Source organism: Podarcis melisellensis, assembly GCF_964234715.1.
Source record: "Podarcis melisellensis genome assembly, chromosome: 11".
NCBI classification, from domain to species: domain Eukaryota; kingdom Metazoa; phylum Chordata; class Lepidosauria; order Squamata; family Lacertidae; genus Podarcis; species Podarcis melisellensis.
Genome location: NC_138543.1, coordinates 28855893 through 28878676, shown reverse-complemented (window position 1 = coordinate 28878676; position 22784 = coordinate 28855893). Strand labels below are relative to the sequence as shown.

At 43.1% G+C, this 22784-nt stretch overlaps 1 long non-coding RNA gene across 5 annotated transcripts in view; it reads left to right on the top strand.

Annotated features, from left to right (window-relative positions):
• Positions 1–22784, top strand: part of LOC309380351 — a 481084-nt gene that overhangs the window by 6575 nt on the left and 451725 nt on the right. For all 5 annotated transcript variants that reach the window (XR_014172855.1, XR_014172856.1, XR_014172857.1 and 2 more), the window contains one exon: positions 3770–4099. This is a non-coding gene — a long non-coding RNA (uncharacterized lncRNA). The remainder of the gene's footprint in view (positions 1–3769; positions 4100–22784) is intronic.

Here is a 22784-nt window from a genome sequence, read left to right as displayed (position 1 = left end):
GTCAAAAGTTGGGCAGGGTTAAAACACAGCTGATGGTGGCTGACCTGTTTAGTGTAGGAGGACTCATTGCCAGGAATTATCATGATTTAAATGGTTCTATCAGAATATTCTCCAGTTCTGATGTTAAATGTTAAAGCCTTTCTGTGGGAAATGTATACTGAGGGACAAAATAGAAAAGATCAATATCAAACTTTTGTGACTGACCAACTGTTGCCACCATAAAAGTCATTCTGGACCATCTTAATTGCTTTCCCCCTGTCTCATTAAACAATTGTAGTGTTGCCTCGCCACCTTGTGGCAAACTCACAAAACTAATATTTCTCGTTCAACTCACACCACTTAAGATTTCATTGTAGTGTGCTGGAATAATGAGAGTGGAATAAAATATATTTTTAAAACCTGCAATTTGTGCAGGTTTTTTCTGCATAAAAAGATCATTTGCTGGTTTCTAAATAGAATAGATAAAGGGATTTCATGTTAATATATATGTTTGTGTGTGTGCGCGCGCGTGTGCCATTTATTACTTGTGCATACTGCCACCTGCTGTTATACTGAAAACAAATTGTTACAGGGCAATGAAACAATCGTTGAGACGGCTAGAGTGCCGGTGGCGGATAACTCATTCCGAATCTGACCGGACACAGGTTAGAGCTCAACGTCGAGCCTACCAAGTGGCGATAGCGACGGCGAAGAAGAATTTCTTCACCGCCTCTATTGCATCTGCAGAAAACAGCAGCAGGAGACTTTTTCAGGTGGTTCACAATTTAGCGGAACCACCTGTAACATCGGGGCCCGGTACAGGCCACATATTCTCCTGCAATGATTTTGCAAAGTTTTTTGCAGATAAAATCGCTCAGATTCGGGAAGAAGTAGACTCCACCGTGGGAGCAGGGCCGGGGCGGGAGAGTGCTAGAGCTCTGTCTAGTCAAGTTGAGTGGGATCAATTCCAATCTGTTACCTCCGAGGATGTGGACAGGCTGCTTGGACAAGTGAAGCCAACCACCTGTCTCCTGGATCCTTGCCCATCCTGGCTTATAAAAGCTAGCCGGGAAGGACTGGGCGATGGGCTTCGTGGGGTGGTGAATGCTTCCCTCCGTGAGGGAGCCTTCCCAGACCCACTGAAAGAGGCGGTTATTAAACCGCTTCTTAAAAAACCATCTTTAGATGCAGCCACAATGGCCAACTATCGCCCAGTCTCAAATCTTCCATTCTTGGGCAAGGTGATAGAGCGAGCGGTTGCTGAACAACTCCAGGCACGCCTGGAAGAAGCGGACCATTTGGATCCCTTCCAGTCGGGATTCAGGCCTCATCATGGGACTGAAACTGCCTTGGTCGCACTGGTTGATGATCTCCGGCGGGCTAGGGACAAAGGTGAGAGCTGTTTCCTAGTTCTGCTGGATCTCTCAGCGGCGTTTGATACCATCGACCATAACATCCTTCTGAACCGTCTTGAGGGGCTGGGAGCTGGGGGCACTGTCCTACAGTGGTTCCGCTCCTTCCTCCTGGGCCGTGTTCAGAAAGTGGTGGTGGGGGATGAGTGTTCAGACCCCTGGGCTCTCACTTGTGGGGTGCCTCAGGGTTCTGTCCTCTCCCCCATGCTTTTCAACATCTACATGCAGCCACTGGGAGAGATCATCAGGAGGTTTGGGCTGGGTGTTCATCAGTATGCAGATGATACCCAGCTCTACCTCTCTTTTAAATCAGAACCAGTGAGGGCAGTGAAGGTCCTGTGTGAGTGTCTGGAGGCGGTTGGAGGATGGATGGCGGCTAACAGATTGAGGTTGAATCCTGACAAGACAGAAGTACTGTTTCTGGGGGACAGGAGGCGGGCAGGTGTGGAGGATTCCCTGGTCCTGAATGGGGTAACTGTGCCCCTGAAGGACCAGGTGCGCAGCCTGGGAGTCATTTTGGACTCACAGCTGTCCATGGAGGCACAGGTTAAATCTGTGTCCAGGGCAGCTGTTTACCAGCTCCATCTAGTACGTAGGCTGAGACCCTATCTGCCTGCGGACTGTCTCGCCAGAGTGGTGCATGCTCTGGTTATCTCCCACTTGGACTACTGCAATGCACTCTACGTGGGGCTACCTTTGAAGGTGACTCGGAAGCTACAACTAATCCAGAATGCGGCAGCTAGACTGGTGACTGGGAGCGGCCGCCGAGACCATATAACACTGGTCTTGAAAGACCTACATTGGCTCCCAGTATGTTTCCGAGCACAATTCAAAGTGTTGGTGCTGACCTTTAAAGCCCTAAACGGCCTCGGTCCAGTATACCTGAAGGAGTGTCTCCACCCCCATCATTCTGCCTGGACGCTGAGGTCCAGCGCTGAGGGCCTTCTGGCGGTTCCCTCATTGCGAGAAGCAAAGCTACAGGGAACCAGGCAGAGGGCCTTCTCGGTAGTGGCGCCCACCCTGTGGAACGCCCTTCCAGCAGATGTCAAAGCGATAAACAACTACCTGACATTCAGAAGACATCTTAAGGCAGCCCTGTTCAGGGAAGTTTTTAACGTGTGATTTTACTGTATTTTTGGTTTTTATGGAAGCCGCCCAGAGTGGCTGGGGAGGCCCAGCCAGATGGGCTGGGTATAAATAATAAATTATTATTATTATTATTATTATTATTATTATTATTATTATTATTATATTTAGGTTTTATGAATTTGCCTACCCTGCTGTCCTCCATATGCTACTGGACTCAAACTCCCATCAGGCCCAGGGATGCTGGGAGTTGTAGTCCAGCAACCTCTGGAGGGCAATGGTCTGCTCAGCGCCGGTCTCCTCAACTTAAGCCTGGAAAGTCGATCTCCAGATTTAAAGACATTTTACTGTACTTGGAAGGAAGCTCCAAGTCACTGGATCTTGCTTCCAAGAGGACATTGGATCAAGTTACACAATTCCAATTTTACAAATGAGGAACATGAAACTATGCTGCAGCAACTTGCCAAATGCAATTTTAGTCATTTGAATCCTACCTTTAAAAGTGCCTCTTCTCAGACTGACTCGTTTATGACACATGTGTGCTGGCCTTAGGGTCGCGGGTGGCGCTGTGGGTTAAACCACAGAGCCTAGGACTTGCTGATCAGAAGGTTGGCGGTTCGAATCCCCGTGACGGGGTGAGCTCCCGTTGCTCGGTCCCTGCTCCTGCCGACCTAGCAGTTTGAAAGCACGTCAAAGTGCAGGTAGATAAATAGGTATCACTCCAGCGGGAAGGTAAACGGCGTTTCTGTGCGCTGCTCTGATTTCACGAGAAGCAGCTTAGTCATGCTGGCCACATGACCCGGAAACTGTACACCAGCTCCCTTGGCCAATAAAAAGAGATGAGTGACGCAACCCCAGAGTCGGTCACAACTGGACCTAATGGTCAGGGGTCCCTTTTACCTTTACCTTTATGCTGGCCTTGGCTTTTGGGACTCGTCTGCCAGCTGTACTAGACAGGGATCTAGCTGGGAGAAGGGGATGTTGTTCTGCTATCTCCTTTTCTCTGCTGTGTAATCCTAGGGAACCATTGCAAGGTGAAGATGATGTCTTAGACTCCACAAACCCCTTGCTTCTCATGTTCACCTTTTCCTTGGGGAAGGAAAAACTAAGAGATCATGTGAAACCAGAGAGTTCTCAGACCAAGTTTACTTGCAGTGGTAACAGCAATATTTCTCTATAGATTGCCCAGAACAAGGTAGCTAGCACCCTTGTTAGTGAAATTAAATAAACACTCCTTTCTGGAACCCAGGGTGCAACTGGCTGAATACAAAATAGATTTTTGTGTCTTGCAGGTCAAGATAACAAGAGAGAAAATCCCCTTATTGTGCTAAGTAGGGCACAGCTTTGAAGTGTAGCAGAGAAGCCATATAAGGTTTGCATTGTGACATCATCTCATCTGTATAACTGCCTACCTAGCTTTATGACATCAACCTATCTCTGAGAGCCAGTTATTTAGAGAAAAATCTACTGTCATATTCAGCTGAAAACTGCCTGAATGCTGTCTCCTACTAATGCCACTTTCAGGGGCAATAAGCTACCACAATAACTGAAATATCGCCTCTCTGCATATACCAAGGCCCTGAGATCATCTTGTGGTGTCAGACGGATGGTGTCATGAACAGGTAGGACAATGGGAAGGAGGAAGTAGATCCTGGAGTGGGGTATAGCTGGGACTGGGACACATTGGGCAAGCTGGGGGTGGTGAAGGAGAGGTTGGCGTAGGAAGTACTCATGGGGTGATAGAGGATGGCAGTGGGATGGGGGTCAGTGCGCAGGAACCAGAGCAGTAGGGCCCATCAAGAGAGTCAGAGAGGCTCCTGTCTCCACAAACATGGCAGACTCTGAGGCATAGAGAGCAGTGGAAGGTATGCTCAAGGAGAATGAGACTGGCAAGGGCCCACAGCCCAGCTCCTTAGCTGTCTAGGTGGGGCTCACTAACTCTGGGAGGAGGTGTGTGATTCCTTAGCTGGAGTAGGCTCAGAACAGGTGATGGTCACATGCCTCATCAAACCCAGATGCTGCAATCAGCATGCAAGGTATAAAACGGCAGCAGAGCAGAGGTTCTGTGTCTGCTCAACTGCCCATGTTGATGGACCTCAGCTTGGAAGCACCAGGATCTCTATGGGACTGTGCTTTGATTTGGACTTTGGACACGTGGATTGACCCTGCATCAGGAGCTTGACATACTGATTTGCTGCCAGGTAAGCCAGGGGTTCAAGACAGGTGGCAACATGTGGATGGGTCTTTTCTGCAGTGGCCTCCCATTTGTAGAATGGTCTCCCTCGGGAGGTTCAGCGGGTGCTTTCATTATCTTCTTTTTTGGTGATCACTCGTAGCCAAGTAAGATTGTCTTCCATAAACACGGTTTTAAAAGTGAGTCCGTAAGTGACCGTGGAGCCAATTCTGGAGCCGCAAGTCCTTCCACAGTGGGGATGTAGGTTTGTGGGCGGAAGTTGATCATGGTGAGGGTTTATCAAGCATGCCTTCCTCTTAGCACGTTTCTCCCTTTTGTCCCGAGTTTGAGTGTCTTCAAAACCCGTGAGACCTTTGGTGAAGGCTGTTCTCCAATTGGAGCACTTACAGGCCAGCGTTTCCCTTTAGGCGCCAGGCAACAACCTTCCTCTTCAACCAGGCCTTTCAAAATGTGTTGTGGTTGGGGGGATTATTGGGTTGTCTTTGTTTTTATTATGTATCATGTGTTTTTGTATTGTGATTTTGTGCTGTGAACCACTGTGAGATCTACAGGTATAGGGTAGTATACAAAACTACTACTACTAATACCTAGGGGGAGATTTTAAGCAGAAAAAAGACAGGAAGAGTGCTTTCCAGATCAAGGTCTCACAGCTTCTTTCTTCTAAAAGTTGTATAGTTACTTATCTTTTTGGCTCCTTATCTCCTTGGCTCACGTAACTCCATATCCAACATTTCTCAGATGTGTTACGGAAAAATCTAGGTGCAAGGCTGCTCAGTCACCCAGCTCATTGGGCAGAGCCCGCAGGTCCCTGTGGAATAAAAGAAGGAGTCCAGCCACCAACCAGAGCAAATAGCTGTAGACCAAAGTTTAGTGCGCAACAGGTTCAAAGAGGAATTTTGAACCCCGAGGATGGGGTGACAAGGACTTTTAAAACTTTCCCACCATATCCCAGAATACAGTTCGTACAGCATTATTGCTACATCATTGCTACATCATGGACATGTCACAAAAGGGGAGGGGTAGACAGGGGTTACACTAGTTAAACCTTGGCAAACATGTCCAGACAAATCCTTGGTACAAGATTAGCATAAGTGGACATGTCAGGGCAAGACCCAGGTATAAGATTAGCATGGGCAAACACCTCTGAAGTCCCACCACCCAAAGTACAATAGAACTTCCTTTGCATGTCTGGACCCCTTGGCAAGTCTGGTGATGGGATTAGGCTGTCCTTGGCCAACAATCAGCTCAGCAATTGTCACCTCTGGACACTTCCTGGAGTCCCTTTTCCAAGGGCAAAATAGCGTTGGAATGGAGGAAACTGGCAAAGGAGTTGATTTTATATGATTTTTAAAGCTAGGTAACTTCCCTGAACTGTCAAGTTGAAAGGATGCATTTATGCATAATATATGTAACATTTAACAACTTTAAAGATGTCCCCCCCCCCCCGTAATTTCCATAACAGATGAAAACAGAGATATTCTAAGGAAAAGTAGGGCATTCTAGGATCATATCAGAAACCGGGATGGCTTCTGTAAATCCAAGACTGTTCATGGAAAATAGGGACACTTGGTGGGTCTGGTGTACTCTGTTCTTCTTGATTTCCAGCTCTGATCTGTAGAAAAGAGGACAATTTAAAGCTAAGGAATCAGAATACCTTGTGAACAGCCCCATTCCTCCTCCTGCTGTATGTTCAGGTAGTGTTGTTTTATACTTTACTGCATTTTTGTAGAATCACAGCAGCTGTGGGGGATATCGATACTCCTCAATGGGGGCAGCAGACAGTATAGGAGTTTGCTTTTGCTCTATGATTACACTTCTCCATTTGACGTTAGGTTTGCGTCGCGTAGGCGAGTCGGTTTGGCCAATCGTGTTCCACAAGGGGCCACATTGCTAAGGTCTGCCGATCAGCTCCGTCCGACACCCCCCCTTCACCGACTTGCAAGTCCAAGTCTTCACTCCAGTCCACCAAGGAAAGCTGTTTCGCTCTCACCAACTGCCACTGCCCGTCTGGAACCACGATTGGCCAAACCGACTTGCCTACGCGACGCAAACTGAATGTTCTCAGTGTCTTATGACAGAATGTAGCCATGAGATTACATTAGCCGCAAACTTTGCAGTACTCTCTCAATTTAATTTAATTGACAATGGACAAAAATAAAATTCTAATGATCTCTTGATCCCTCAGACTCAAGGAAAACAAGTAATTTGTAAGCAATACTGCATTTGGAAATATCTGGGTGTTGTGATTGTATACACCCCCACCCACATCAACCATGTGGGATCTTAGCACCAGCATTCCACCCAATACTCTCTCCCTCTGGCTGATGCGAACTGCTCAAGGTCTCACGCGGATGTTATTGCAGACTTCTGGCCTCTGGAATTTTAGATATTCTCTGCCATTAAGTTAGGGCTCATCATGAGATGGTAGTGATGCATGGTTGATGACTGTTAGCAATATTGTCAGGATACAACCATCTAGAGAGTTTTAGAGGCTTCCTCATGGGACTTTTCCATTTCCTTAATTCTTGCTACAAGGACTTCCCTTTGCGACATTTGCCCTTTCCAGAGCCTCCTTTTCCTTTTTTTTTAAAAAAAGATTTTTATTAAAGTTTCAACAAATTTAAACATAACAAACAAAACAAAACACCACAATAACACACAATAAACAATATAAAATACAAAAATCAAACAGAAATATATAAATTCAACTCTTAATTTCATGTAACTTACTTTCCCGACTTCCTCACACCTCCCTTTTCTGTATTCCAATTTCCAATTTAGTTTCAGCAAATTCTTCCTCTATTTTAACTGGTTTGATATTACTTAATTTCCTCTAAATTAACCATTACCACTGCTCTCCACTTATCTTCTAATCCCCCATCATTGATTAATTTTGCTATATTTCTTTACTTGTTACTTATAAAACATCTTTGCACATGCCTTTCAACTTTGTCACTAATGCCACATTATCTCAACATCCTGCATCACTTTAACATTCAAATAATTTACAATGTTTTTGCAGATAGTCTTTAAATTTCATCCATTCTTCTTCTATTTGTTCTTCTCCCATGTCTCGGATTCTGCCAGTCATTTCTGCCAATTCCATGTAGTCTATCAGTTGTACCTGCCATTCTTCCAAGGTGGGCAAGTCTTGTGTCTTCCAATACTTTGCAATGAGAATTCTTGCTGTTGTTGTTGCATACATAAAAAAAGTTCTATCCTTTTTTAACACCTTTTGGGCGACAATGCCCAAAAGGAAGGCCTCTGGTTTCTTAAGGAAGGTATACTTAAATACCTTTTTCAATTCATTATAGATCATTTCCCAGAAGGCCTTTACCTTTGGGCACGTCCACCATAGGTGAAAGAATGTTCCCTCAGTTTCCTTACATTTCCAGCATTTATTATCAGGCAAATGATATATCTTTGCAAGCTTGACTGGTGTCATGTACCACCTGTAAATCATTTTCATAATATTTTCTTTCAAGGCATTACATGCCGTAAATTTCATACCAGTGGTCCATAACCGTTCCCAGTCAGCAAACATAATGTTATAACCAATGTCTTGTGCCCATTTAATCATAGCTGATTTGACCGTTTCATCCTGAGTATTCCATTTTAACAGCAAGTTATACATTCTTGACAATACCTTCGTTTTAGGTTCTAACAGTTCCGTTTCTAATTTCGATTTTTCCACCTGGAAACCTATTTTCTTGTCCATATTAAAAACCTCTCTAATTTGGTAATAATGTAGCCAGTCTCGCACGTTATCTTTTAGTTTCTCAAAACTCTGCAATCTCCATGTATCTCCACCAGAGCCTCCTTTTCCGTGGTGGTGCAGATCTCATTGCATTCATATTGGTGGGGGAGAGACCAACCTCAATATTTAGTTCACCCCCTATCACCCCCCACTCTCTGCAAAGCAATTACCGGTAGTTCCTTTTTGAACCTATATACTGAACCTTTTTGAACCTATACACTTAAATATGCAGTATTAACTAGTATTGAGTGCCACCTTGTGGTTGAAGTCAGGTAAGACTTGTAAGTAGACCAATTTCTAAGAAGCACTGTTTGCCTAACACTAGAACAGAATAACCACATCAATGAATACAACAAAAATAAGCACATTTCTCCTCAGTCTGTTGCGTCTAATCCTGCAAAATGATGTATTCTGCCCAGTATTTAACACTTCAGTTTGAATCAGAGAGCTAAATACAAGGTATAATATTCCTTCTCCCCACACCCTTAGTGTTGTGAAAAACAAAATCAGCATAATATAGACTGTGACAAAAGTGATCTGGCAAACTTGACAGCTGGGCCTGAGAAGCTGTCTGTCAAGAGTGAGGGATAGACTCCTTAATAGAATCTAAGGGTGGTGTTGGGCTCACTGACATTTTGGACTTGTTAGCTGGGAGAGAAGGCAGTCAGCCCAAGAAACAGAAGTTAGATTATTTCCTCTAACCATTTTCTTGAAACATGCATAATTCTCATGGCCCTTAAATGACTACTGGAGTAGGAATAAGGTAGCTAGAAATTATAATTAGTTTGTCTCTCTTGGTTTTGAGTGTAGGTACACTATATCCTTATTTTTCATCTGCAAACATTTGAGTCTACAGTGGTACCTCGGGTTAAGTACTTAATTCATTCCAGAGGTCCGTTCTTAACCTGAAACAGTTCTTAACCTGAAGCACCACTTTAGCTGATGGAATCTCCTGCTGCTGCCATGCCGCCGGAGCATGATTTCTGTTCTCATACTGAAGCAAAGTTCTTAATCCGAGGTACTATTTCTGGGTTAGCAGAGTCTGTAACCTGAAGCGTATGTAACCCAAGGTACCACTGTATAATGAGGGATGCTCCATTTGGGGAGTTAAGTGAAACTATAGTTTGCCTCCTGTTTGGAGAATGCTTTCCCTGCCATCTTCCTCTGTGACATCTTACCCTTGACACAGCCTCCTACTCCCAGCTCACCTAGAGCAATGTGCCCAAACAGGGCAGTATTAATTCAGACATCTGTATTAATTCATCAGAGTCTTAATGATTTTTTAAATCTGAAATATCATAATCATATCTGAAGAAGTGTGCATGCACACGAAAGCTTATACCAGAAAAAACTTAGTTGGTCTACAAGGTGCTACTGGACAATTTACTATTATTATTATTTTTATTTCGACTGCGTCAGACCACCATGGCTACCTACCTGAATCTGAAATATCACGTCTGTTAGATTTTGCAAAACAACTGTATGAACAGTTTTCTCATTTGCATTTTGGCAATAGAAAGAGTAAGCACAATAACTTTTTAAATTTGTGAACAGGTGACTGTATTATTACCTAGTGTTTTCCAGCACATTTTCTATGAAGATTATCCAGGACAGCTAATAAGTCGAGGCTGCATGTTGGCCAGCAATGCTCCTTACAGTATCTCTACCTTAGGCTGTCCATACATCTTGCTATGTTGGGTGCTGTTAGAGGATTTGTTTGTGACTTGATGTCATCCCAGCTGATTGTGAGCATATGCCATAAACTATTTGTGATGATTATGGCTCTCTCTCCCCCCCCCCCGCAAGTATCAGTTTAAGGAAACGTGTCTTTGGTAAGGTATCTGGGTTTCAGCGGTTGTATTTCAGCAGTTACATCAGTCTGAAACTGTTCATGGTTGGATGTGTTAACCACATGTGAAAATATGACTCACACTTGGAATTTTCCACGTTTTAATATATTTGTGCTGCTTCCATGGCTGTTGGGCCACTCTGTTGTATTCTATATGCATGTCACAAGCCTTTATTAAATTCCGTGACCTTTGGACTTTGGAAAAGGAAACATGGACCACTTTTCTTTCTGTATTTTCCTGGAGCTGGGCTGAAGGGACAGGTCCTAGGCAGTAGGGCTCAGAACCTTCCCCAGCAGCAGGACAGAGGGTTCAGGCCAGGATCAGCCTGTTGGGGCAGCTTAGGGGAATCCTTTTGAAAAAAAGTTCTGCCAGTAGGAAAATAAAGCTAAAACTCAGGAGCAAGGACAGCATATCGCAGTGGTGTAGCTTGGGTTGCCAGTGCCCAGACGACATGGGGGAAAGAGCGAAACGGACAAATTACACATGCACATTCAACTGCCTAGTGGCGTCCACATCACCAAGGAGATTGCAGCTGCAGAGATAAGAAAAGTTGTTCCATTGTCTGGAGAGGTCACTTCCTGGTTTGCATGGAGAAGCTGTTTTCAATGGAGTCCAGCAGCTGAAGCACACAGCAGAATTGAGGCAGCACCGGGTGTTGAAATTTTGCGGCACTAACAATTTTGCACCCAGGGCAACCACCCCTTTGCCTCCCTCACACTATGCCACTGACATATTATACATTATCAAAGTCAAAATCCTGTCTAGCACCTTTATATGTTACATTTTCTGTGTGATCTCTTGTTACCAATTCCCATGGGGCATACAATGATTTTTAAAAAAACAAAACAAAAACCTTAAACATTTGCTGTGTGTATATACAACCAGCAGCACAAAATTAACTAAACTTACATACTAGAAACTTAGCAACCAAATGCTTGGCAGAGGTGTACCCAATGCCTATATATCTATATGTAGGATATATAGGGTTTGGATACAGTGGATTTACCCCTCTGCCTCACCCCAATGGTTGTGGGGCGCAAAATTGTTAGGCGTGCAAAATTGTCCTGTGAGATTGCAGTTGCCTTAAGCAGTTGAATGTGCATGCATACGCTGTTCCTTCATATTGCTACAGTTCAAAAACAACTGCCCTGCTCTTCCGCCATCTCCTTTGCTCGTCATGGGTTTCTTACCTGAAACATGGGAGACAAGACATCATGGCATCCATGGTCTCTCCTTTTGCTCAAGTTTCTGCCATCCGCTCTCTAACACTCTGCCCCCCTTTCTATTTCTCAGAGCTAGGGATGGGCAAAGAAAGAACAGAGCAGCGACCTCACAATCCTATCAGCCAGTAGGGAGCATTTCACCCTTCCTCCTGGACCTTATAGTTTTCAGCTATCATTTCAGTACTTTTTAATGAAACCTGTAACCAGGGGTGTAGCGTGTGGAGGAGGGGTGCTAGGGTGGCCATGGCACACGGTTTAGAGGGAGTGCAAACCAAGGGCTGCGCTGCTCAGCTGGGCTTCCCCCTGTGTGGCTGGGCAGGCGGCTCAGTGTGTCTCCGCTTTGCTCTGGTGGGGGTGGAATTGCTCTGTCAGCATCGGCGGTGAGGGCTGGGATGGTGCCCCATGTGTACATGCCCTCGCCCTAGGCACCAGCAACCAACGCTACACCACTGCCTGTAACCAGCTATTGGACCAGTTGTTCTTTTCTTCTGTAGGTTTGACGGAGTAACTTGACAACAAATTATATTCAAAATTAAGGAGATTACCCCTCCCCCCATTAGGAAAATAGTGCAGTGGGAAAGGCTTAAAGCACCCAGAACTAGGGCCTGATCCAAATTGAGACTCTTCATTCCTACCCCACTAAAGAGTTACCACAAATGTTTAAAAATCCACGCTGGATGCTATTCATAGATGTATTGTGTCATGTTTTGTTTGGCCCCTGTTCAGAGAGCAGTTGGACATTTCCCACCCCTTTCCTCCCTTTGGCCATTATATAGCATCTTTCCCCATTCAGTTATTTGCACTAATTTGCTAGTACAGTTGCCAAAGTAAAGTCTCCTGGAAAAAAGAAAAATGCTCTATACATTTGCTCCCCAACTTATTTTTCCACCCTAGACATTTAGTAATAAATAGTTAATGCTTGATTCCATATAGCAGCTGGATAAATGAGAAAATGGTTTGACTCTCTGATGTTGCTATCTTCCCGTGTATTTCCCATCTCCACCCCTTGATGCTTCATTTAATACATATATCAACTGCTTTAGGGTAAGCCCTTGGGTTTGCAAGTAAATTACAGTAAATCACAAATAATTGGTATTCACCACTCCAATAGCAATTTCACACCATGGCTAAGCCCTGTTACATTTCCCCCAAAGGGTTTCAAGTACCTTGGAATATTTATCCCATCGTCCATGCAAAGTATTTCAAAACGACTCATTTTCTGAATGTTAAGTATTGTGGCATTCTATGATTTTTTTTTTCCATCCTCCCCCTACTTAATATTTCCCATGAGACTGAAAAATACTGAAATTCCTCTGAGTTTTGAAAAGGGTGGATTTTAATTAACTGCCCAAGAGAAGTTTTACAGCATGGACTGTTTAGGCTCAAGTGGTGTTAATACATTCCTACATAACACCTTCATAATGGTTTCTTCATATTAGTTTCAAAGAAGGCGTGTGAGTGTATATAACTCTTGCACTATTTAATGAGGCTTTTTTATTCTTACAAGTTATTTGAAAATATTTTTTCTATGCTATTTCTGGCGTATAATATTTTTTTGTACTCGCAATTCATTTTCATAATCACCTCATAATCATTTTCATAATAATCGCCACATATTTGTGTTGAAAATGTTGTTTGGAATTATGAAATGCCACAGATAATTATGAGAAGCCTAAGTTGTGTGAATTGAATTTTGAAACTGCTGTTGGGTGGCGACGGCCTTGCAATCCTTTCCTCATTCCACAATCATACAATCCATTGGTCTTCACCTAGTGGGTCACAGCATGACAGGTGGGGGATTCTCAAGGCTAGGGCAAAATGCATTCCTCCAAATCTCTGTATGAAGCTCATGGGAGTCTCCTTAGGCAATGCCCCTTCACTAGACCTACTCCATACACCTGTCAAGTAAGCTGGCCAGGCTGTGACATGTCCTTGAATTGTGACAATGCCTGGATGGAGAGGTGCACGCAAGTGTAGAAACATCTAACTGAAATGTAGAAGAGTCACATTCATTGTTCCACCCACTTTTGCCTCTGGGCAGCTTCACTAATGTGTAACCCCGAAATTTTGGATCCCCTCTAAATCAATGTCTATGTTTTCTGCTCATTTTGTGGCACGTTTAAGATTAGCCAATTCAGGCTTCAAGTCTTATCTGGGAGTCATCCTCATGGAACTTAGTGAGGCTTACTTCTGACTTCTGAGTGAGGTATGCAGGACTGGATTTAGGTTTGATGAGGCCCTAAGCTACTGAAGGTAATGGGGCCCTTTATATATCTAGCTGTGCTTTGTCAACAACAAATTGTCACTGTTTTTTGTGTTGAATATATGTTATATGGCAATTTATGGACCTAATAGATATCTAAAGCCATTTTATTTGTTTTATATCTTACATTTTGGAAATGTACATCCAGGTTTTTTTCCTTTACATTTTTTGGGGCCCGCCAAGAGAGTGGGGCCATAAGCTATAGCTTGTTTAGCTCATACGTAAATCTGGCACTGGACGTATGGTTATTGTGACATTAACCCGCAGTAGAAATTGTGGCAGCGGGGATCCCTCCTAGACCAAGGTTAGACATTTTTCAGTTTATTTAGGCACTAACTACCGGTACATGTGCAACTCCAGTAATTTTGTTTCCACACTTTTGCAAGGGAGGTGGATGGGAAGAAAACCAGTACACATGACCTCCTTGGCCATAGACCACCCCACCAGGTTCAGGGGCTGCTAGCCATTACTGAATAAAGTTTTTGTTTTGCTAGCTTCCTGAGAAGCACTTCCTCTTCTAAGCCTTTCATGGTGAATGAGACTAGCATACCCCTCAACCACCTTGTTTTAGGGAGGACATTCTGGAATTGCAGAAGCCACCTGAAATGGATCCCAATTGGATCCCGAAATGTTCTGTTTTCTGGCCTGGTACCCTAGTGTGAGGTAGTTGGCTCCCATGTGAGCTCAGGACCACAAAACGCCCATTTTTTGGTCTTGCACTCGCCTGCAAATCTGCTGGTTCCCATGAGAGATTGGAACCCAAAAATGGGCATGACAATTTTGATCAGCAGTATGGAGAGTATGGATTAGGATATTTCCAATTTTTGAATCCATGAATTCAGATACGATATTTTAAAATCTCTTTCCCCAAGCTCTTTCCTAAATTCCAAGGTATATTGAACTTTGAAAGCATAGGCTGAAACCAACTAGATTTAGATTCCATTTTATCCACTGAACTCAAGCTTCCATGTTTTGCTACGAGAAACACTTGACTCAATCAACCACATAGATTAGCTCAACAACCCTGGGAAAGAAGGCCTTCGTTTTTCTTCCATGCTTTCAGAGCAGAGATTGGTTAGAATGAAATCAACAATAAGATTTCAAAACAAATCCTCTAGCGGACTCTGGTATGAGGAAGAGAGCTTCAAGGCCTGTCACTACTAGCAGGAGATAATCTTACAGGGTAGGAAGAAGAAAATGCTTTACTTGCAGATGAAAGAGGAATGCCTGCTGTGAAGTATTATATAAATGTTGAAGATGCTGGAAAGATGCCAGAACTCCTTCGATATACAGACTAGAGCCACAAGACACACAGCTGCACTCCCACTGAGTGGTTTAGGGGGAAACCATCCAGGAATTGTACCAAGAACCGCTACAGTAAGTGTTAGAAGAAGTCTTTCATGAAAAGAGTCAGAATAGAAGACCATTCGTATATTGTATTTATAACACCCACTGGCTTGCCGTCATTCAAAGTAATGACAGTTTAACGAGCGTCTGGGATACTAACTCGAGGAATACTAAGGCAAATTCATTGCTTTTAAGACTCTGACACACACACACACACACACACACACACTACAAGCATGTATCACTTTAATATTGCTAACACTTTAGACTTTCACCCAAAGAATCCTGGAAAATATGGTTTGGCAAAATGCTAAAAATTCTGATTTAGAGATTGCTAGTCTCCCCACCTTTAAAACATAAATAAAAAAATCAAGGTTTGAAATTGGGAACAGTGAGTGTTAAACAGCTTGCTCTGTGTGAATATGTACAGTACTAATACTATCATCAGCAATGGAAAGGTCATGCAGTTGTGTAACAGAGCACAATTTTACCAGTGTGCATTTTTAAATCAAAGTATTAAAATGCATTTGCTTCTTTTCTGATAAAGGGAAGAAGATAAAATAGGAAGGGGAAAAAGATTTGGGGGAAGGAAGAGGGAGGACCAAATATTTTCAGACATGAGAAGGAGAAAGGGCCACTGAAAATGGAGTTGGAAAGAGACGAAGACCAAGAGAGATAATGTCATGGAATCTCCAAGAGGGGAGGGAACTGATGAGGGTGGGAGACTTTTTCTTAGTAGATTTAGCAGATCGAGATACAGTGGTACCTTGGGTTAAGTACTTAATTCGTTCCGGAGGTCCGTTCCTAACCTGAAACTGTTCTTAACCTGAAGCACCACTTTAGCTAATGGGGCCTCCTGCTGCTGCCGTGCCGCTGGAGCACGATTTCTGTTCTCATCCTGAAGCAAACTTCTTAACCCGGGGTACTACTTCTGGGTTAGCGGAGTCTGTAAACCTGAATAGTCTGTAACCTGAAGTGTCTGTAACCGGAGGTACCACTGTATTGTCAGAACCATGCAGATGATGCCAGACATTCAGTCTGTATAAGATTACTCTTTGTCGTCTTTCTTAGTGGTCTTGCTTTTTTTCCTGGAATGTAAATTTTATAAATATTTACGTATTAAACTGAAGCTTGCACCACTTTAAAGACTAACAAATTGATTTTGGTAGAAGCTTTCACTTGTAGTCCATTTCATCAGATCATAGAGTTGGAAGGGACCATGAGTAGGTGAAAGAATAGTATCCATAGGGTTTTATGAGGTATATTGAAAGTTGGATAAATCTCACACATGGCTAATTTGGTCAAACAAGGGTCTTCCAGGAACTGCCCTCAAACATATCACTGGTACACATTTATATTTTTTGTGCAAGAAATGATATGACCCTGAATACAGTACTGTTCTTTTATTGCAATGAAATGGGCTACATTTTCTACAGCTTCTGAGAAACTAATTAGGCCAAGGAGTGTAATATCTGGTGGAGGAAGGAAAGAATGTGCATTTGAATTATAAAGAAATTCACTTCCACTCTTTTGTGATCATGCTATAATAAATTGTAGTGATTACAATAACCTATAAGAAATGAACAGAAATAGAATTTCAGAGCTTAGGCTCTCCCTTTTTGTCTCTATCTCTCACACATTTCATATTTCTGATTAGGTAGTGTTCTCGCAAGTAATCGTTTTAAAGGCATACATTCGTTTAATCCATAAATAAATCTCAACAACTTTGCCAAAAAAAGTTCAACAACTTTTCTGTCTGGATTGTTGCTGTTTGAAATATAGCAACCCTACACACCAGAAATAATCTCGTGTACTTTATATGACCAATCCAAATCACAAAATAGACCATTTTTAAATATATCTAACCAATTCATGGAAAAGAGAGGACTCGTTCATAAAACAGCTAAACTGCCCTGTGAAGATTGGATGAAGGATGGTATAGAAAAATGAAAATATAATAATAACAATAAATAATCTAGGTAGGCAATGCAGAAAATGCAGGCTAAAATAATCCATATATGAAAGCAGAACCTGACGGGATTCACTTTCTAAAGGTCCCTTTGCCAAGTTGCCACAAAGCTAATTGTGTTTAGTACCTAATTGGAGTATTTCCAACAAGATCTAGAAGTAAGTGGTTGGACTATAATTTATAAACTGTCCTATTTAAATTACCAATCTGAAGTGTTTGGCAGTGATTGTGAGGTTCTTGCAGGGAGTACAAGTACATACTGATGTTTCAAAAACAAAGCACCTACGGACAATTAAATTCCCTCCCTTCTAATGTACAGTCAATGTGGAATGTAATCGGTATCTTGGGTATGCGTACTTGGGAGCAAGTCTCATTGAAGGCAGTGGGTCTTAACTTCCGAGGAAACACACTGAATCGATCTACATACATGTCAGTGTTCTTTATGCAGGATTAAAAGGGTCGAGGCAGAGAAAGGATGCAATAGTTAAATTAATAACCACACAAGAACGGTTTTGCTAGATCAGGATCCATGTTCATCTAGTTCAGCATTTTGTTTCCCACATAGGTTACCCAGAAGCACCTATAACTTTCAATTGGTTGCAGAGGTTCCACATGGTGTACAGTGGTGGATTTAGAGGGGAACAACTGGTTCATCTGCCCTGAGTGCTGAGCTGATAGGGCACTGCAGGGAGAGCAGCAAAAATGACAAACAGGAGGCATGCACCGAATGCTGGTATCACACACAGCACAGCTGAAAATTTAAAGCCCAAAGCCCGCCACTGCTGTGTATACATTACTGACTTAAAATGTAGCCAAGTCATTCTTTTTCTCAATTTGAATCAAAAATGGTTTGCAGAAAAAAAACATTGAAACACAGTATTTCTTAAGAAACAGGCTAGAAATGGATTGTGTCTAGCATTATGCGTATGCTGCTTCCAAAGCCAACAGTGGGAAGTCACTGGATGCAAACTAAATGGGAGTGTGTACACAGCCTTTGTTTGCATGGTGAATAGTACTGTAACTGACCAGTTTGCATTTTGTTCAGAAATGCTCAGGAAACTGTCTGCATAGGATATGGCCTTCCCAACCTTTTTGAACCACGATTTAAGATTTAGCTTCTGTGATTAAATATGATAATTCCAAACTTTTTGATCAGACAGCCTCTCTTGGTTCCCGAAAGAAACTCCACAAACCCATCTAATTGATTTAGCCACATGACTCTTTAGCAAAGGGTTGCTTTTTCTGTCGGCTAATTGAAAAGCATCTGTGGACACGGCTTTGGCAAAGGAATCATTGTTTCCTTCTAATGATTTGCAGGTTGATACGGAGCCTGTGACTGATGAAGGTTGCCGCTTTATTAATTGTTTTTTTTAATGGTTCCACCGTCATGCAATATTAATATGCAGAATGATAATATATCTGTCAGTTTATAGATGCACTTTTCAGCAGAGCTAATTGTCCTGCTAGCTTTCCACGAGATAATAAGTAGCACAGCAAAGAATGCATGAATTTTATGGCATTTCTGGATTTCTCTCTGTCTTGGGAACTGCAGGCTGGATGCACGTGGTAATGCATGCATTGCCGCATAATAACTAATGAGGCAAGGTAAAGAGAAAATCTTCTCATCTAAACATGCAGCCAGTGTGTGATACGAGACATAAAATCATTGATGTACTTGCCAAGTTTCCAGATCATGTCATGATTTATTCAAATACATACAACCAAGATTAGGCCCATCTTTTGAAAATGGTCATAGCCAAGGACAATGGTTAATAGATAAATATAATGAAATAAATAAAGCCTAGTGCTTTTTTTTTTTTAAAAAAAGGTGGTTGTTCATGCTATTGGCATCATTTGCTGCTGTATTTAATTTGTTTTTAGTTCAGGCTTCTAAAGTGATAGAAAATCATTACGAACATGGTGCATTTTTAATAAAAGAGAGTAATAGTTACATTCCTACGGTCAGCCTCCAGGGATCTAGTCCTGGTCTTTAAGTGTCCCCAGGCCTCAGGTGAACAAGGGGTTAAATCACACAGTGCTTGGGCTCATGTCTTGAGTTAGCACATCCCCCACATCTGGATGTTCAGAGATAAGAGAGTAGGTGCACTGGATCACCATAGCAACAGAGCAGAGGTCCAATGTATAGCTTGCCGAGTTATTCACCCTCTCTTTGGTTCAGGAATGTAGAGACAGGTATAATAGTCTCTAGGGCACTGCTTTCGTTAAGTCCTGTTGCATGTCTATGTCCTGACACTGTGGTGTTTGCTGACAGGGCCTGACTCTGAATCTGTGAGAGTGTGGTTTTTACCACATTAGCTAGCATGGTGATAGTGTTAGTGGATTTGTCTTCACATATGGATCTTTACTTCAAAGACCAGAAGAGCAGTAGATACTAGATAATAGCGTTATCTAGCTGTGTCTTGTGTCTGGAGACAATAAACACTTTGTTACTTTGCACTGTGTGGGAGAGGAGTTTCCCCCTTAATCATGGACTAAATGGTGGTCAGCTTATTGGTCACGCAGCTTCCGACTGCTGTACCATGTGACCGTTCAGTGTGAGGGTGTTGCAGCACTGCCTCACTTCCTGCTGCAGCTGTTGCTGTAAGGACCTCTCTAGCTGGGTCCTCCCTGTTAGAATTCCTGATCCATGATTGCAGTCATGGGATTGTTGTCTTTCACATGACAGTATGTGTTTTGACTCCATAGAGTGGGAAGTGACGGAAACAGGATGTTTGTGTTACTGTGTTCCGTGAAGTGGGACTATTGTCCTTTGGTTTTTTCCCCTCTTTGCTGTCTGATGCTAGAGAGAGAGAGAGAGAGAGAGAGGGAGCCATGTTGCAGTGCTCCGTGTGTGTTTATATGTAAGTAAATTAAATTAGCCAAAATGCTGAGTTGCTGAGGTCTGTTATGCAAAGCTGCGAAGACTCTGCGAATCTCTAAGTGTGCCGGTGTTGGTTGGCACCGGTCACTGTGATGTTCGGGCAGAAGAAAGCTTATGAAGTTCCCGAACGATCGACCAGGAGGGAGAGAACATGCCAGTCGGGCATGTGTCTCTGCCAGGTTCCGACTCGAGTGTAGGCTGAACTCCTAACACTCCCTGCCCCCTTATAGCTGTTCCCTGAGGAAAAAGAATCACAGAGGCGGCTGCTTTTGCTTCTACCACACCTGCAGCTGTTACATATTCTCAGATGAAAATAGGGACATTTCTCACTCTCCTCCCAAACTGACCCACCCCATTCCCCCTCCCCACACTGCATTTTCACCACCCTGCTCTCTGCCTACACCTCAGAGTTGGTGTGTCACACAAAACTGGGCCTTTGCATCAGTGGCAACATCTCATCCTCCTTGTCCACTCTCCAGCAGCTGCTACAAGCTGCCGAAGGGAGGAGGCTGGCAATAGCGGCCATGGGGAGGTAACAGGATGGATGCTCCCTCGCCAAAGCTGTCAACCTTCCCTTTTTTTGCAGGAAATTCCCTTATTTCAGTGCTGCTTCCCGCTGCTATCCTGGATTGTTAGATATCCCGTAGACTGTCCCCGGGACAGATGAGGCTGCTGATCCCTTATTTTCAAATCTGAAAGTTGACAGCTATGTCCCTCACAGCCTCCACCATTGCTCAGAACAAGTGCCAGCTCACGCTCATCCCCAAGCTTGATGGCAGTGGCACTGACAGGAGAAATAAGGACATTCCAGGATCAAATCGGAAGCCATGCTTTTGTAATTTTGGGACTCTTGCTGGAAACTTGGGGCACTTGGAGAATATGTCACCTTGCCTTCTCTTGTTGACGTTTAATCACGATCTTTATGCTGAGTCCTACATCATGACTGGCTCTGAGAGACAGTAATCTCTCTCTGTTTCTGCCCAGACCCTTTCCAGCATCAGAGCTGAGTATGAGAACCAATGCAGGAGCACTCCAGTCACACAAGCACTCTTGCTCCAATTCTTTCAAGCAGAGTAGAGATGGGCATAGCTTTTCTCATCTTCATGGGATCTAGCTTCACCTGCTTCCCATTCCTGGTCTCTGAGGTGAGTTTCTCCATTTAAGTATAGGTTAGCAGGCAACAGAAGGAACTGGGCCTTCTTGAACCTACACAGGGATGAGATTCTCAAGGTTTCTAAGGAGTTCAAATGGAGTAACTGAAGAGCACTATTCTTTTTCAGGAGGGGCCCTGAATGGATCCCTATCCCTTCTGCCTAAGCTGTGCTCGTTTTTGACTGCAGTGGAGCAGTGGGGTGGCACTGAGCAGATCTCAGAGTAGCAGTGCTCCTTAAAAACACACCCCTTAAAAACACATCTAGTACAGTGGTACCTCGGGTTAAGTACTTAATTTGTTCCGGAGGTCCGTACTTAACCTGAAACTGTTCTTAACCTGAAGCACCACTTTAGCTAATGGGGCCTCCTGCTGCTGCTGCGCTGCCGGAGCATAATTTCTGTTCTTATCCTGAAGCACTATTTCTGGGTTAGTGGAGTCTGTAACCTGAAGCGTATGTAACCTAAGGTACCACTGTACTGGCTTATTTTCAGCAAATTTGATTGCTGGCTTCCTCTGTCATCTCCAGTTAGTTATATAAGCCACACAGGTGTAAAGTTGGAATTCTTAAAGCCTTTTTCACCCATCTGTAATAAAAACACTTTGATATCTCCTATGAGTTTTACTTGACAAGAATGTTTTATAGTATGGCAGGTATTTATGTATAAGTGTGTGTAAAGTAGGGAAGTACTTTGTTTGAACTTTGTTGCTGTTGTAAAAATGTTTCATTAACCTTTACAATTAATGCCAATATGGTTTTACAACATTCTGCAAATCCCCCTGATACCAAGTGAAAAGTTCTTAAGACTGTTTTACAGCATGATGAATACAGCAGTCTTTTCGCTCACTATACACTCCGTATTTTTAAATGAGCAGCCATTATTATCAACTGTTCTTTGATAGAAGTAGCATTCTAAACCCACGGTTTGATCATATTGATCTGCTGCTCCACTATAAAAATACAGTGGATTTTAAGGGGCAGGGGGGCAAGTAGGTGCTCCTGGATTGCAAGGTATAGAAAACTACAATCCCAAGGAAGGAGAAACCTAGAAGACCTCTTTTAGTTCAGCTGCTGGTTCCCCTACCCAGTGCCAGCATATAATGGTATTTTTCACCCTACATAGGTGAATTCTGAGTCCTTACCCTCCTCGTCACATGACACTCTGCACCTTATTCTCTCTGTTGGTCTTTCCCCCCTCCCCCACCCATGCTGGGAAGGATTTTGAATTTTGCTGCCCTTCTCCTTTTGCTGTCCCCAAAATTTTGTGTACCCCCCCCAAAAAAAACCCTTCATTTTTCTAGTGGTTATCTGAAAGAACACCTTCCCCTCCTTGAGGAATATTTTTTTATTTGTTGCTTAACTTACTAAAATTATATTTTTTGCCTCGAAGTGACTTACATTATTTTTTTAAATGGACAATAACAAATTAAAATACATCAAAAGAGGTCATTGGAAGAAACCAATTTACTTCTTGTGGCATATCCTAGCAAGCAAGTGGTAATAATGCACAGGGCAGCAGAAAATGGAAATTTATCTTATGGCAACTTGGAAGGTTGCCTTTCTTCATGGTGGCACCCACATTGCGGACTGGTCATCCTCTGGAAATCAGGCAGGCAGCAATAGTATTGAGTTAGTAAAAAGTTATCAGTTTATTTAGGCCTCCCTGGACCTC